General features: G+C 46.4%; 1 protein-coding gene across 2 annotated transcripts in view; it reads right to left on the minus strand.

Moving 5' to 3' along the window:
* TPST2 (tyrosylprotein sulfotransferase 2) overlaps positions 1-11,200 on the minus strand; it is a 26,798-nt gene extending 15,598 nt beyond the window's left edge. The window contains exon 1 of one of the 2 annotated variants that reach the window (XM_081175341.1): positions 11,100-11,200. The gene's annotated coding sequence lies outside the window, so the exon portion shown is untranslated. The remainder of the gene's footprint in view (positions 1-11,099) is intronic. The other variant, XM_081175340.1, reaches the window with a different exon arrangement.
* Between the last annotated feature and the right edge of the window lie 2,881 nt (positions 11,201-14,081).

The raw sequence follows: 14,081 nt of genomic DNA on the forward strand, positions 1-14,081 counted from the left end.
GTCAATCTTGCTTTTGGCCCTGCTGTCAAGCAGTACCTGCTGGACAACGACCTGCCGCTGAAGGCTTTGCTTCTGATGGACAATGCTCCTGCCCATCCTAAAAGCCTTGAGGTGGACTTGTTGGAGGAGTTCAGCTTCATCAACATCATGTTCCTGCCGCCTAACACTACGCCACTGCTCCAGCCGATGGATCAGCAGGTCATCGCCAATTTCAAAAAACTCTACACCAAGGAGCTTTTCAGGCGATGCTTCGAGGTGACTGACTGCACCACCATCACCCTGCGGGAATTCTGGAAGGACCACTTCGACATCGTCACCTGCTTGAAGATGATCACCACGGCCTGGAACGGGATCAGCCAGAGAAATTTGAATTGCGCTTGGCGCAGCCTGTGGCCGGACTGTATGGCACCAAGTGACTCTGATGCACCAGAGTCAACAGTGGTGCAGGACAATGTTGCCTTGGGGAGGACCATGGGCCTGGAGGTCACGGAGGAGGACGTCTGCGAGCTGGTGGAGGAGCACGACGACGAGCTGACCACCGTGGAGCTGGTCGAACTGCAGGCAGAGGCTGCGCAGGAGCAGGCCTCACTGCTCCTGCAGGAGCAGGAAGAGGAAGAAGCAACTGAGGAACGGCTGTCCTCCGAAAAACTGAGGGACATTTGCCTGAAGTGGAAGGAGGTGCAGACTTTTGCAGAGCAGCACCACCCTGAGAAGCACGTGGCACATGACGTTGGGAACATTTTTGATACAAGGGTCATGTCGCCTTTCAGGGAGGTGCTGAAAAGGCGGATGAAGCAGCAGACTATGGACAGGTTCTTGAGCAAGAAGCAAAGAGTGGAAGAGGAGCCTTCTTCGAGTGGTCCCCCAGAGTCTTAGAAAATGTACTGTACACTTTGTTGATTTTTAAATGTTTTTCTGTCATGTTTATAAAGTTAATTTATTTTCCCTTCAATTTTTGAACTGCTCTTTACAGTATGTGTGACTTTAAAGAGCAGTTAATAAACTGTTGTTGTACCAAATTTGGCTTTGTTTGGACTTTTTTTGACCATAGGAACGCATTAATTGATTTTCAATGCATTCCTATGGGATTTCGTGATTCGCAAGACGAAAAATTCGCTAGACGACAAAACTTGCGGAACGAATTAATTTCGTCTTGCGGGGCACCACTGTACAATTGCTGCAGGTAAAGCTGCCTGCAACCTTTGGCAAGATGGCAAACATTGCGCAGGAACCGCAGGCGACTGCAGCTGTTCCCTCACCCTCCATCATAAAAAGCGTGAAGACAGGACAAATACCCCCCCCAAAAAAACGTAGGTCTCCCCCAACAAACGTTTGAGACTAGCTCCCCTAAATCTAAAAGATGGATCAAACTGCGCGCACCGCTGCCCTGCTAGCTCTGATAAGCTCCTCCCACAGCTAATCACCTTCCTCAACAGAAACCCTGCCCCCTCTGACCTTTGCACAGGGAGAGCAGCTAATCAGCCACAAAGAAACACACACACACACAAGAAAACCCTTTTTGCTCCTCCTTCAGCTGCTGCCCTGCAAGCTCTCTGTGTCCCAGTGCTCTCTCGCTTTTGCCTTGGAGCCTTCCGCTCAAAAATCTACTGTCTGAAGCTGAAGCACAACAAAGAGCAATTCAAGTTTTCCAAAGATTGCCATTTCCTGACTTCCGAGGTGGCGCCATCGGTAATGGCAGATTCCCTCTGATCCGGAGGGATTAGCTCCACGGAAAACGGGTCTTTCCCGTTACGGCGAAGCGGGGACCCTTTCAAAAATCACAGGCGGATGAAGCCTGTGACCATGGACAATTGGACTTTAAATAATGACCTGCGATTAGAAGGAAAATTGGACTAAGAAATTTATATTAATTTGGCACTGAATCGGGAAGGTCTAAACAGGAAGTCAGCCTTCCGTTTCTTGTAGATAGATTAAAGCAAAGACATGGCAAGCTAGAGTTCAGAATTCGCTTGTGAAGGATTAATTTTCATCATTTAAAATTGTTGAACCCGGAGGCATTCCTCCTGGGCATTGTCGGCCAGAAGGTGTCAAAGAAGGATAGAACTCTTTTCATGTACGCTACTACTGCAGCAAGGATTCTTATCGCTAAGCATTGGAAGACTCAAGATTTGCCCACACTGGAGGACTGGCAGACGCAACTGATGAACTACATGGAACTAGCCGAGATGACTGCAAGGATCCGAGATCTGGGAGAAGAAGCTATGGAGGAGGACTGGAAAAAATTTAAGGACTATTTGCAAAAGTATTATAAGTTATATGAACCTTAAGACGCCGTATGATTTGGAATGTTAGCCCCAGCAACAAAAGTGGTTTATATAAGAAATTGGATAATTTTTATGAAAGAATTAGGGTTTAAATGGGTAAAAATGACAATACAACAAAAGTGGTTTATATAAGAAATTGGATAATTTTTATGAAAGAATTAGGGTTTAAATGGGTAAAAATGACAATATGCTATATTTTAAGAGTAAATGGAAAACAAGAGATTTAAACTTAAACTGCAATTGAAAGTAAAAAAGAAACACATGAAACAAGGTTATAATTTGCTGATAAATTTTATTGTTAAGAATGCATTATGCGGGAGATGTGGGGAAGTCCGATAGAATTCTGAAATAAGTTGATGAAATGGTTGAGATTCTCTGTCTTTTTCTTTCTTTTTAGTGTTTATGTTCTTTCTTTTCTATCTGTAATTTGGAAAAAACGCAATAAAAATTATTATAAAAAAAAATAAAATTGTTGAACCCCCTTCAGAAGCAGGAGAAGAGGGGGGAATTTTTCCGGACTGTTTAAACCTGCAGAAGAGAGTGTAAAGTAAAGTAATTTTCCACCGTCTTGATCCTGGGAGCCGGGTGTCAGGACTGACGTTCATTGGGAAGCTCATTGACCAGAGACAAACGTCTTTGACAGATAGTTAAAAGAAGAGAAACATAGTGATTCCATTGTTCTCTTTCGCATTTTAAAGGAACAAATATTGACAAAATATCTGAAAAAGGAAACTTTGTTGCTAGATCTGCCTTTAAAAGAAAGAACAAATAGAAGTTCTTCCCCTAGAGGGAGCCTGTGAAACTGTTATTAAATCTGAATCGGGGAGCTCTGTAGCTGCAACAAGATTACGATCGTGGGAATAGGCTTCTGACCTTGTAGAACAATGTATTCAGAGGCTCTGGTGTGTGCTCTTTGCAAAACAAGTGCCCTATTGGAACAGATACATGAGAAGACGGACTTGATGACTGCTGCGATCAGAAACTTTGGACAGGTAGTGGGAAACTATATAGAGCCCACCCAGGAATCAAAACAGGAGTGTGCTCTGACAGACCAGTTGAGGGAAGAGGATGTTGTTGAACCTCGGGCGCCAGAGATGGAGGGAGTTGTGGCCCAGCAGGAACGTGAGTTTTTGGATTTGACAAATGAACTTGGAAAAAGCCAGATTTGGAAAGATAAAGTTTGGTTGGGTTTGGAAATGGGGGGTTGGATAGACCCCCCTATGCAGGGATGTTTGGACTTTTCAAGTCTGGCAATGGGCCGTGATATGTTTGGGGTTGTGGGGGCTCTTAATTCTGGAGGGACTTTGAAACATGTTCTTAAATACCATATGGGGTTTTGTGTGGAATATGGAAAAGGGACTGATTTGTCGAGAAGGGTCCAAAACACTGTTAAGTTGGAGTTCCCACGAGTGAAAGGAGCAGGAGACAAAGTAAAGTACAGGTATAAATATGAAGAAGAGCTGTGGAAGGGACATGGAAGGGACTTAAGGGCTTCGGATATAAGATTACCAGGTTAATGCGCTTGATTGATGGGATAGAAAGGACTGACAAAACCCGGGACCAGGAGGAAGAGACGCTGGATGAAGATTGGAAGAATTTTTTTTTTATTATTAGGACTGCTTTATAAAATTGATGAACATTAGAAAAATGCTGGAATGAAACTATTTGGCTTTAGCAGAAATGTTAAAAGAATTATGTAAGAATATGTTATGGTTATGAAATAAGATTTAAGTTTTAAGTTTTAGGGTCTTCTATAGTAAGATAAGGTTAAAATAGATTAAGGTAATGTAATGACAGAATGTTATGAAATATGGAAAGGATTTGCTGTGACAATTAATAACTAGGATACAAAAAAAGGGAGGAGTGAGGAGGTCAAAGAAAGAGGGTAATGACAGTTAAGGATTGGAGAATATTGGATTTGTTTTTAAATGTTTGTGGCTTATTTTTGTCTTTTGATTGTGTTGTTGTATTGTTTGATTGTGGTTTGTTTGTTTTTCTAGTTTTTCTTTTTCTTTTTTGTTTTTTTCTGTAACTCTAAAATTCTTAATAAATATCATTTAAAAAAAACAAAAAAACCCAAAGATTGCCATTTCCTCCATTTCTGTGTTTTTCATGTGGAAAGCTCTGGGGCAAAAAAAGAACACTCAGACCTGGAGCCTCAAAGCGTGGGCTCTGCCTGGAAAGTGTGGAGGAAAGGTAAGTGTGGAGAAGCCCTCAGTATCTGCTAATTTTCAGGGCTGCAACCCTTGGATGGGGCAGGCTACGCCGTGACCTGTTGAGCAGCCCTTTCTTTGATGCCTCCATCCCTGCTACTGCCAGACAGAGACAGAGAGTGCAGCAATACCTGCTGCTTCCCTCCTTGACTCTAAATTAGGGAACACCAGGAGGAAGCATGAGGGTGAAGGGATGCCAACACAGCTGCAGTGGAACTGGGACAACCAGCTATCGTGGCACTTTGCTAGTGATGAAGTTGGCCAGAGGATGGGCATGAACCCAATCTGACATAGAAACAGACGTGGACCAGGAAAGGGGCTGGGTTTGGCCCCCAGAGCAATTTTATGTGGCACCTGCTGGCCTCCTCAAAAATATTTTCAGGTTTTGTTTGTAAGTCTGTGTGAGAGAGTCCACGCTTGCAAGTATTGCAGCTCTCTCTTGGTCTGGGTTTGCCATAAGTTGATGCACATCTGCAAGCCAGTGTGCTGTAGTGGTTAAGAGCGGTAGTCTCATAATCTGGTGAACCGGGTTCGCGTCTCCGCTCCTCCACATGCAGCTGCTGGGTGACCTTGGGCCAGTCACACTTCTGTGAAGTCTCTCAGCCCCACTCACCTCACAGAGTGTTTGTTGTGGGGGAGGAAGGGAAAGGAGAATGTTAGCCGCTTTGAGACTCCTGAAGGGGAGTGAAAGGCGGGATATCAAATCCAAACTCAAATACACATGCTCCATATTTACGAAGCATTCACTGATGGATTGCTCTGATTTCATTATGGAGACATCCCAACCCCCAACAAAACAGGTCAGGTGAACAATACCAAGATTGGCCATCACTATCCCAGGCAATTAAAACACTGGCGCATGGCTATCAGTGACTTCCCAAGAGACATCAGAAAGAGTTCATGAGTGCGTGCCCATGTTTCATAATATCCACCTGCAAATAAGCTACATTATTTAAAAAATAAATACACAAGCTGAAAGTCCTGCTTGTTGTGTGCAGATCATTCCCTGTTTTCTTATTGTTTGGCAAAGAAGTCTTCCTGTCCAGCAGCCAAGAGTCTCCACTGGAACCCATGTCTCTTCCACTGCAAAATGACCAAAAATCACACAAGCTCAGGAGATAACCTGCTGATGCAGCAGCATTTAATCCACCCACAGTACAGTGGTTATTCCAAATCCCTTGTGAACTAAGAGTTGCTTTCCAAAGCTCACAGTGTTTCATTGATGGTACAGTTCGGATTTGGTGCAACTGCTGATTATGAAGGTTTGGGAAAATGCAGTACAGCATACAAAGACACCCCACCTCCTCAGGCCCGTATCAATCTATGACAGGGGCAAACAAACAAAAATCAGGCTTTGAAATCACTAGAGCAAATTGCAGAAATGCAAACAGAGGCTCAATTGAATTTAAATCCCCCATTATCACCTAGGGGTTAATTTGACTGCCAAAAATTTGAATTTATTTAAAGACAATTATGAAAAATGTTGGTCAGAAATTAAAAAGGATTTAGAAATCTGGTCAAGATTGAAACTTTCCTTGTTAGGCCGAATTGCTGCTATAAAGATGAATGTGTTGCCAAAAATGTTATTTTTGTTCCAGACCCTACAGATTGTGGACAGAGTGGAATGTTTCGGAAAGTGGCAGAGAGATATTTCTAAGTTTGTCTGGCAGGGCAAAAAGCCCAGAATAAAATTTAAAATATTAACTGATGCAAAGGAAAGAGGGGGGTTTGCCCTGCCGGACTTAAGGTTATATTATGAAGCTGCAGCTTTCTGCTGGATGAAAGATTGGTTACTTATTGAGAACACTGATGTCCTGGATCTGGAAGGGTTTAACAATGCTTTTGGATGGCATGCTTATTTGTGGTACGACAAGGTAAAGATTCATAAAGCTTTTAAGAACCATATTGTCAGGAAAGCAATATTTAATGTCTGGACAAAATACAAAGACTTATTAGAAAACAAGACCCCAAGGTGGTTGTCACCAATGGAGGCCAAGGCTCGGAAAAGACTCAATATGGAGGCTGAATGGCCGAAATATTGGGAAATAATTGAAAAAGTTGGAGATACTTGGAGGCTGCAGAGTTTGGAGAAATTAAAGGATAAAGTGTGTGATTGGTTACATTATGCTCAGATTAAGGAGGTTTTTAATTTGGACAAAAAGATAGGATTCCAGGTGGAAAAATCGAAATTAGAAACAGAATTGTTAGAATCTAAGACTAAGGTACTGTCAAAAATGTACAACTTGTTGCTAAAATGGAATACTCAAGATGAAACAGTTAAATCAGCCATGATAAAATGGGCGCAGGACATTGGGTACAACATTATGTTTGCTGACTGGGAAAGGTTATGGACCACCGGTGTGAAGTTCACGGCATGTAATGCCCTGAAAGAAAATATTATGAAAATGATATACAGGTGGTACATGACCCCAGTCAAGCTTGCAAAAATATACCATTTGCATGCTAATAAATGTTGGAAATGTAAGGAGACTGAAGGAACATTCTTTCACCTTTGGTGGACATGTCCGAGAGTGAAGGCCTTCTGGGAAATGATCTATAATGAGTTAAAAAAGGTATTTAAGTATACCTTTCCTAAGAAACCAGAGGCCTTCCTTTTAGGCATTGTCGGTCAGAAGGTGTTAAAGAAGGACAGAACCTTTTTTATGTACGCGACAACAGCAGCAAGAATACTTATTGCAAAACATTGGAAGACACAAGATCTGCCCACCGTGGAAGAATGGCAGACGCAACTGATAGACTACATGGAGTTGGCTGAGATGACTGGCAGAATCCGAGACCTGGGAAAAGAGGCGGTGGAAGAGGACTGGTAAAAAGTTTAAAGACTATCTACAAAAATTTTATAAATTGTATGAATGTTAAGAAAGTGCACGAAAGGAAATAACGTGGCATCAGTAATTTACATGAGAGATATATGAGAATAAGTGGAATGATAAAGAGGAAATTGGAGGTAATCTTATGTCTTAATCAAGCAGCTAAGCATTTGATAAAAATATTTAAGGTTTGAGGCATAATATATGAGAATTAGAAAATAAGAATTGAAATAAGGTAATAAATTGCTGTTTATAACTTTTTTCCGGAGAACGCAGGAAAGGGAGATGTGAGGAAGTCTAGATAGTTATGAAAAAACAATGTATGAACGGATATGATTCTTTCTTTGTTCTATGTTTAGGTTTTTCTCTACTTCTGTTTTTTTTTTTTTTTTTTGCTACTTTTTGGTGATGGTGTTTTGTATGTTTGGTGATTTTCTTTTGTTGAAAACTGGCAATAAAATATTTATTTAAAAAAATAAATAAATCCCCCATTATCAAGAGAGTTAGGGCAATATAAATCTACATCAGTTGGAAATGGTTGTGTTGAGTTTGCTATTGGAATTTCCATGACGCCTGGCCTCACAAAAGAGCAATAGAAATGTTGCAAGCTGAACTGCTGTTATCAAGTGTGCCAGCCCAGCAATGCATCACCTGATTGCTCACCTGGGCACACAAGTGACAACGTGGAACAGCTTGAGATGATGCCAGGGAGGCCCCGGGCACGTCTGCTGTGTAAGTGGCTTGCCCCACCACAGCCCCCTGGCAGCCAGCTGCTCACTCACTCTCCACAAGCCCCCTGGCTTCATGGAGTTCACTCCATCCAAGACACTGCTTTTGCTGAATGGCCTCCTGCAGAAGAGCAGCAAGGCAGCCGCTGCACACTCAGCTTCAGATAGGCTTCCTCTGGAGGCCAGCCAAGCCCAAACAGCATATCCGCAAGGCAGAGGAAGTGCAGCATCGTGAAACTAAAGCATCAGCTCCTCCCCCATCACTACCCCTTTTTGCACGGCAAGCAGTCAAAATCCTGCGAGGAAGCTTCTGGGTTGCACAGGGCTGTTTCCCAAAGGATGCAAGTTTCAGAGCAGCAATTAAAACGAAAGTGATGAGTGTCCTGCACGCTGTAGGGCTGAGGTCACAGTCTCATCTTCTTTGAAAGACAAAAGGAGCAGAAGGCTTTGGGAGCTACCAGGGCAAACAGTGTTTCCATCAGAAATGGCTGATACCCGAGACCCTGTAAGCTGTATTGGCTGGCTAGGCCAAGAGAATGGCCTGGAACAAGGCAGCCACAGAATTGGGGAACAGCATCACGGCAAAGTGGGAGGGGGAGCACGTGATGTGAAGACAGGAGGAGAGGAGAAGGTCCCAGGCATCTTTCATCAGGAAAGTACAATCCTGGCACAGGATTTGCTTCCCCTCCACTTATCTATACTGTACCCCATTTTCTCCCACCAGCACCCTCACCTCACCAACAGCAGCCTGTCAGGCACTTATTTTCACCACCACAGCCACTTGGGTAGCCCTGAACCCATGAGGACTAGGATCATGACTCTTAAGTTGAAAAAATAATAATCATTGGAGGGAAGTAAGATTCAACCTGTTCTTGTTTAATGGGATTGTCCCAAACAATGAAAATCATTTGGAGATACGGAATAAAAGGGAAAATGTTTTTCTCCTTCAAATTCTCATAGCACACATTGTTAATTGTAAGCATACTGGCTATGAAATCAGATCCTCCCATATATAGTATGTTATGGAAAATAGTTTTAAGAAACAGGGGGGGGGGGGAGAGAGAGAGAGAGAGGGAGAGAGAGAGAGAATCCCAGAGTCTAACAGAGGATGTTGCAAAGGTGGAAGAAACATTGAAAGAGTTCCTTGCCTTCATGGGAAAGCAAAAGAATTTGGGGCTTCTTAGCAAAGAAAAAGATGGTGTTGCCTGTAGTGCAGCTATGGAGAGAGCGAGCGTGTGTGTGTTTATCTTCCTCTCACAATACTATGGAGTCATCCTAAGAAACGGATGGCAAATTCAAGACAGAGGAGAGCCACTTTCATGCCATACATTTGAAGCACTAGGATACCACTACAAAAATGCTACTTAAAGCACTATGTTGCCATCTAAAATTCCCTATGAAGAGGGAGAGGCTGTTAAACTACCGTATTTTTCGCTCTATAAGACGCACCAGACCACAAGACGCACCTAGTTTTTGGAGGAGGAAAACAAGAAAAAATATTCTGAATCTCAGAAGCCAGAACAGCAAGAGGGATCGCTATGCAGTGAAAGCAGCAACCCCTCTTGCTGTTCTGGCTTCTGGGATAGCTGTGCAGCCTGCATCGCTCCATAAGACGCACACACATTTCCCCTTACTTTTTAGGAGGGAAAAGGTGAGTCTTATAGAGCAAAAAAAATACAGTACTCTGCAAATTGTAGCTCTGGGAGGGGAATGGGGGTCTCCTCACAACTCTCAGCACCCTGCTTAAAAATGTATCCTAGCCCTTGAAACATGCGCCCCTACACAGAATTACCTAACAGAGCCTCCCTGTCACTTGATGTGTTGGTGGCTCTGCCTTGGGTGGCTTCTGAAAAGGAGAGGTCTATCCACACCTGCCACCCACAATGGTTGCATGGAACCTCAGGGGTCAGCAGCAGCCTCCCTGGGAAGAGCAGGTGCTGGGGGACCAGCAGGTGGGGCAGTCCTCTTGGTGGGCTTCTCCCTGGGGCACCCGGCTGGCCATGGCGGGTAACAGGAACCTTTGCTCCAGCCACAGCTCCTCCTTTAGCCCCAGGCCATTGTCCTGTGACTTTCCTCACCCTCTGCTGATCAGTTAGCGGGGAGACAGGAGCATGCAGTGGCCTCGGGGTCATGCGCACAAGCAACCTTCGCTCCCTCGGCGCATTGGTGACCACCACAAGGGACTGGAGCCTCTTGCTCTCACACAGGAAGGCGGAGGTCCCATTCAGGCTGCACAGCAGCACACCCTGTTCCTGCCCAACTGCAGGGGAAGAGAGAGGAAGTCGCCTACGTAAGGCCACACAAGCTCCTAGCCCACAACTTGTGTAGCCCGAGAAAAACCCTTTTCTTCAAGCTGGACAATCCTTTATTGACAAGGCCCGAAAAGACTCCCCAGGATGAGAGCAGGGCCTGAAAGCTGCCCAAGCCACCCCCCTGGCCCCACAAGCCACTCTCCTCAAGGCTGGTGGGCTCAGCAGGAAGCCAAAGGCCAGGCAGGAGAGGGGGAAGGTGTCCAGGCTGGGGGCACCCGTGGGGTGAAGAGGGGGGCTGGAGCCACACCCCTGGGTGGCTGAGTACCAGGTACCAGGGTCCCGTCCCCCCCCCCCCCCGCTCGCATCCCCACCAGTGCAGAAACCAACAGCCTGGAGGGTAGGAGCAGCTCAAGCGCAGCCCAGTCGTGTCTGCCCCCCCCCCCCGCGCGCCCCAGGTCGGAGATGCCAAACGGCCTAAGACGGGGGGGGGGGGGGGGCGCCGCTTTGGCCGGCCTGAGCAGCAAAAGGCCTCTGCTCTCGACTCAACTTCTCCCGCAGCTTTTTCCCAAGGGCAGCGCATCTCTCCGCGCACAAGGCTGGACAGTTCCCCCATCAGGGCCGCCATGTGCCTGGCGAAAGAGACGGAGCTCGCGGGACGGGGGCGTCCTGTCTCACCGGCGCCCCCCCCCCCGCCATGTTCCGATCCTGCGGGGCCCGAAGCCGCGGGCCGGGGGGGGGCGGGCGGGCGCCCCCTCCCCATCTCCCTCCTGCGGGACCCCCGAGCACTCACCGCCTGGATGGGGCGCCGCCGGGCAGCAGAGAGAGGAGCGCGGGCGGCGGCGGCGGGCGGCTTCGGCGGCGCCTCCTTCGCTCCTCCCGCTGCCCGCCCCGAGACCACGTCACGCGCAACCGGGAGCAGGAACGCACCCCCGCCTGCCGCGTGGGGCCCCGGGCCTCTTCTTGCCGAAAGGAGGAGTCGGCAAAGGGCTCCTCTTTTTCGCTCTTCGAAAGATGGCAACCCGCCTTCCTCCCAGCAGCTCAGCGGAATTAGGGCGGGGCGATACCTGGTTGTCAACATTGCGATATATCACCGCTAAATATCCCGATATATATCAGCAGCAAAGGAGGACCTTGTCACGCCTCCCCATGGCAGCAGAGGGTCCCACCATACTTCGCCGCAGTGGTGGAGGGCCTCAAAATGTAAGGAAGTCGTAGATTTAATAAAAAAATATTAAATAAACTTCCATTTATATATTTTCAACTTATTTCAGTGATTTACTAGTAAAGTTGCATCTGCTTCCACACTCAGAGGTCTAAGTGGAATCTCTACTAAACTTACTTCTACTTTCCTGAGAGTAAGCTTCATTGAATTCAGTAGGGCTTGCTTGTGAGCAGACACACATTTGCTTGCGTTGCTCACTGAAAAAACGCCCTCCCCACCATTCTCACAAGGTACCCAACCTTCCAGTTAAGCATAAGGCTGCCAGCCAAATCTTCTCCCCTCCATTCCCCCTCACCCAAGACTTCATTCCATCAATCTCTCCCGTTTTTATCAAAGGGTATGAGGGAGGGATGGGACGTGAGTAGCCCACTGAGCCTCTTGCGCTTGCCAATCAGAAGGTCGGCGGTTCAAATCCCTGTGACGGGATTCCTGCTCCTGCCAACCTAGCAGTTCGAAAGCACGTCAAAGTGCAAGTAGATAAATAGGTACTGCTCCGGCGGGAAGGTAAACAGTGTTGTTTCTGTGCGCTGCTCTGGTTCGCCAGTCCTGCTGGCCACATGACCCAGAAGCTGTATGCCGGCTCCCTCAGCCAATAAAGCGAGATGAGCGCCGCAACCTCAGAGTCGTCCGCAACTGGACCTAATGGTCAGGGGTCCCTTTACCTTTATGAGGGAGGGAGGGCAAGCAAGCAAAGACTTAGGCTTCTTTAAATAAATAAAAAACCCACCATTCCTTATTAATATGGAGGAAAGCTACTCAGGGGAACCAACAACATAAACACCACCAGAAAATGAAAATAAAAACTCTTCCTCCTTTTTTCCCCAGCAGTGTGTGTGAGTGTGATGAAAGAAAGAAGAGCTTTCCAGTTCTTTGTTTACACTGCCTGCAAAGTATCTGCAAAGCATTGTTCAGCTGGGAAGCTATTAATTCTCCACCTCCTTTTGTTTACTGGTGTACTGCCTTGTTGAAACACTTATCACATGTTATTTCAATACCAGTCTTCAACTATTTATTGCACAGCCCTAAGCAGGGTGTCTGTAGAAGTTCTCCTGGGCCTTGTTTTATCCCCACCACAGCAATCCTGTGGGGCAAGTTAGGTGCTGCCTGCCAGCTTCCTCTGCCTTCCCTCTCAGTGTTGCCTTGATAGCACAAAAGTTAGAAGGACTTGATTGATTGACTGACTGACTGACTGACTGATTGATTGATTGATTGCATTTATACCCCATATTTTTTCTCCATGGAGCTCAAGGTGGTGTGTTAGTCCTCCTTGCATGGAAGCATCTGCCTGGGAGTTCATGCTTCAAAAGCCCTCTTTTCCTTCCCAGAGCTGTGTCTTGCTTGGATGAGGAAGGACTGTAGCTTGGTGTGGGTGTCAAACCCGGGAGCTTCTGTGGGAGGCTGCAGCCCAGCCCAGCCCCATCTGAATTGCCTTCAGGCTGCTGCAGAGGACCCACTGGCACCCACAGCCTTGCAGACATAGCCCTTCCAGCCCCAAGCCTTCTTCAGCTACGCAGAGTTAACAGAAAGTATGCTGTGCCCAACAGAGTTTAATTTCTCTTTTCAAAAGGACACAGGAGGCTAAAAGTCTAGCTGGGGGCATACCCTTGAACTTGGAGGCCTTGATTCTGTGTGTGAGAGAGAAAAGAGACTCACTGGGTTGTTCACTGAGACACAAGTTTGTGGATTAAGGGCCCAAAAACACTTCTGCTAGTCTTGGAAAGCAGCTGCACGAGTGGTTTTTAGCTTGCCTGGTGCTTCCTAGGCACGAATCAGAGCAGTTTCCCCCTTGCCCCATGCCTTTCTCAGCGGAAACCTACTCTTTAGCTCTGAACTGGAACAAATAGCAATCTGCAGAAAACCAATATTGCTGTTTGCTTCACTTGAGCTTTAAAAAGCAGGTTTTCACAGGGAAAGCTCTGGAGCAAGAGAAAAAGAGGGAGCAGGGTGCTTGGAAACAGAGCTTTAAGACACAGACTTGTGGCTGGAAAGAGCAGAGCAAAAAGTCAGTGTAGATGAGCCCTGAGTTGTAGCATCACAATCTGACCTGAAGGGTAAATACGTACGTAAGTAAGTAAGTAAGTAAGTAAGTAAGTAAATAAATAAATGGTTTGCATCTCAGGCTGATCACCAAGGACTTTAAATGATCAGGTACTGTACTCTCTTTTCCTTGAAGGAGGGTGAAAGGCCGTTGACCTCAATGCTGGACAAAGAAGAAAAGTGGTCTTCAGAGGGGCCCCCCAAGGCAACTGGTATTCAGGGTCTGACTGCCTCCTGTACTGCGAAGAGTGCACAGCCTTGTGGCGATTGCCATTCACCAGCGTCTATTCCATGGATTGGTCTATTTCTCTTGTGAACCCATTTACGCTGGTGGGCATCACCACAGCTTGCCTGAACCTGACCCTATCTTTGCAGGGGGTGAAGATGAGGGGAGGTTTCAGGTAATCCCTGCCCTGCATAACCGACCACATGATGCGGTGTGCACACAGCACTCAAATGGCAATGCCCATCAAGGGGGGGCCTCAAATATTTTATTATGGGGGCCAAAGACCC

The sequence above is a fragment of the Podarcis bocagei genome (genome assembly GCF_964188305.1).
Source record: "Podarcis bocagei genome assembly, chromosome: 16".
Lineage (NCBI taxonomy): Eukaryota > Metazoa > Chordata > Lepidosauria > Squamata > Lacertidae > Podarcis > Podarcis bocagei.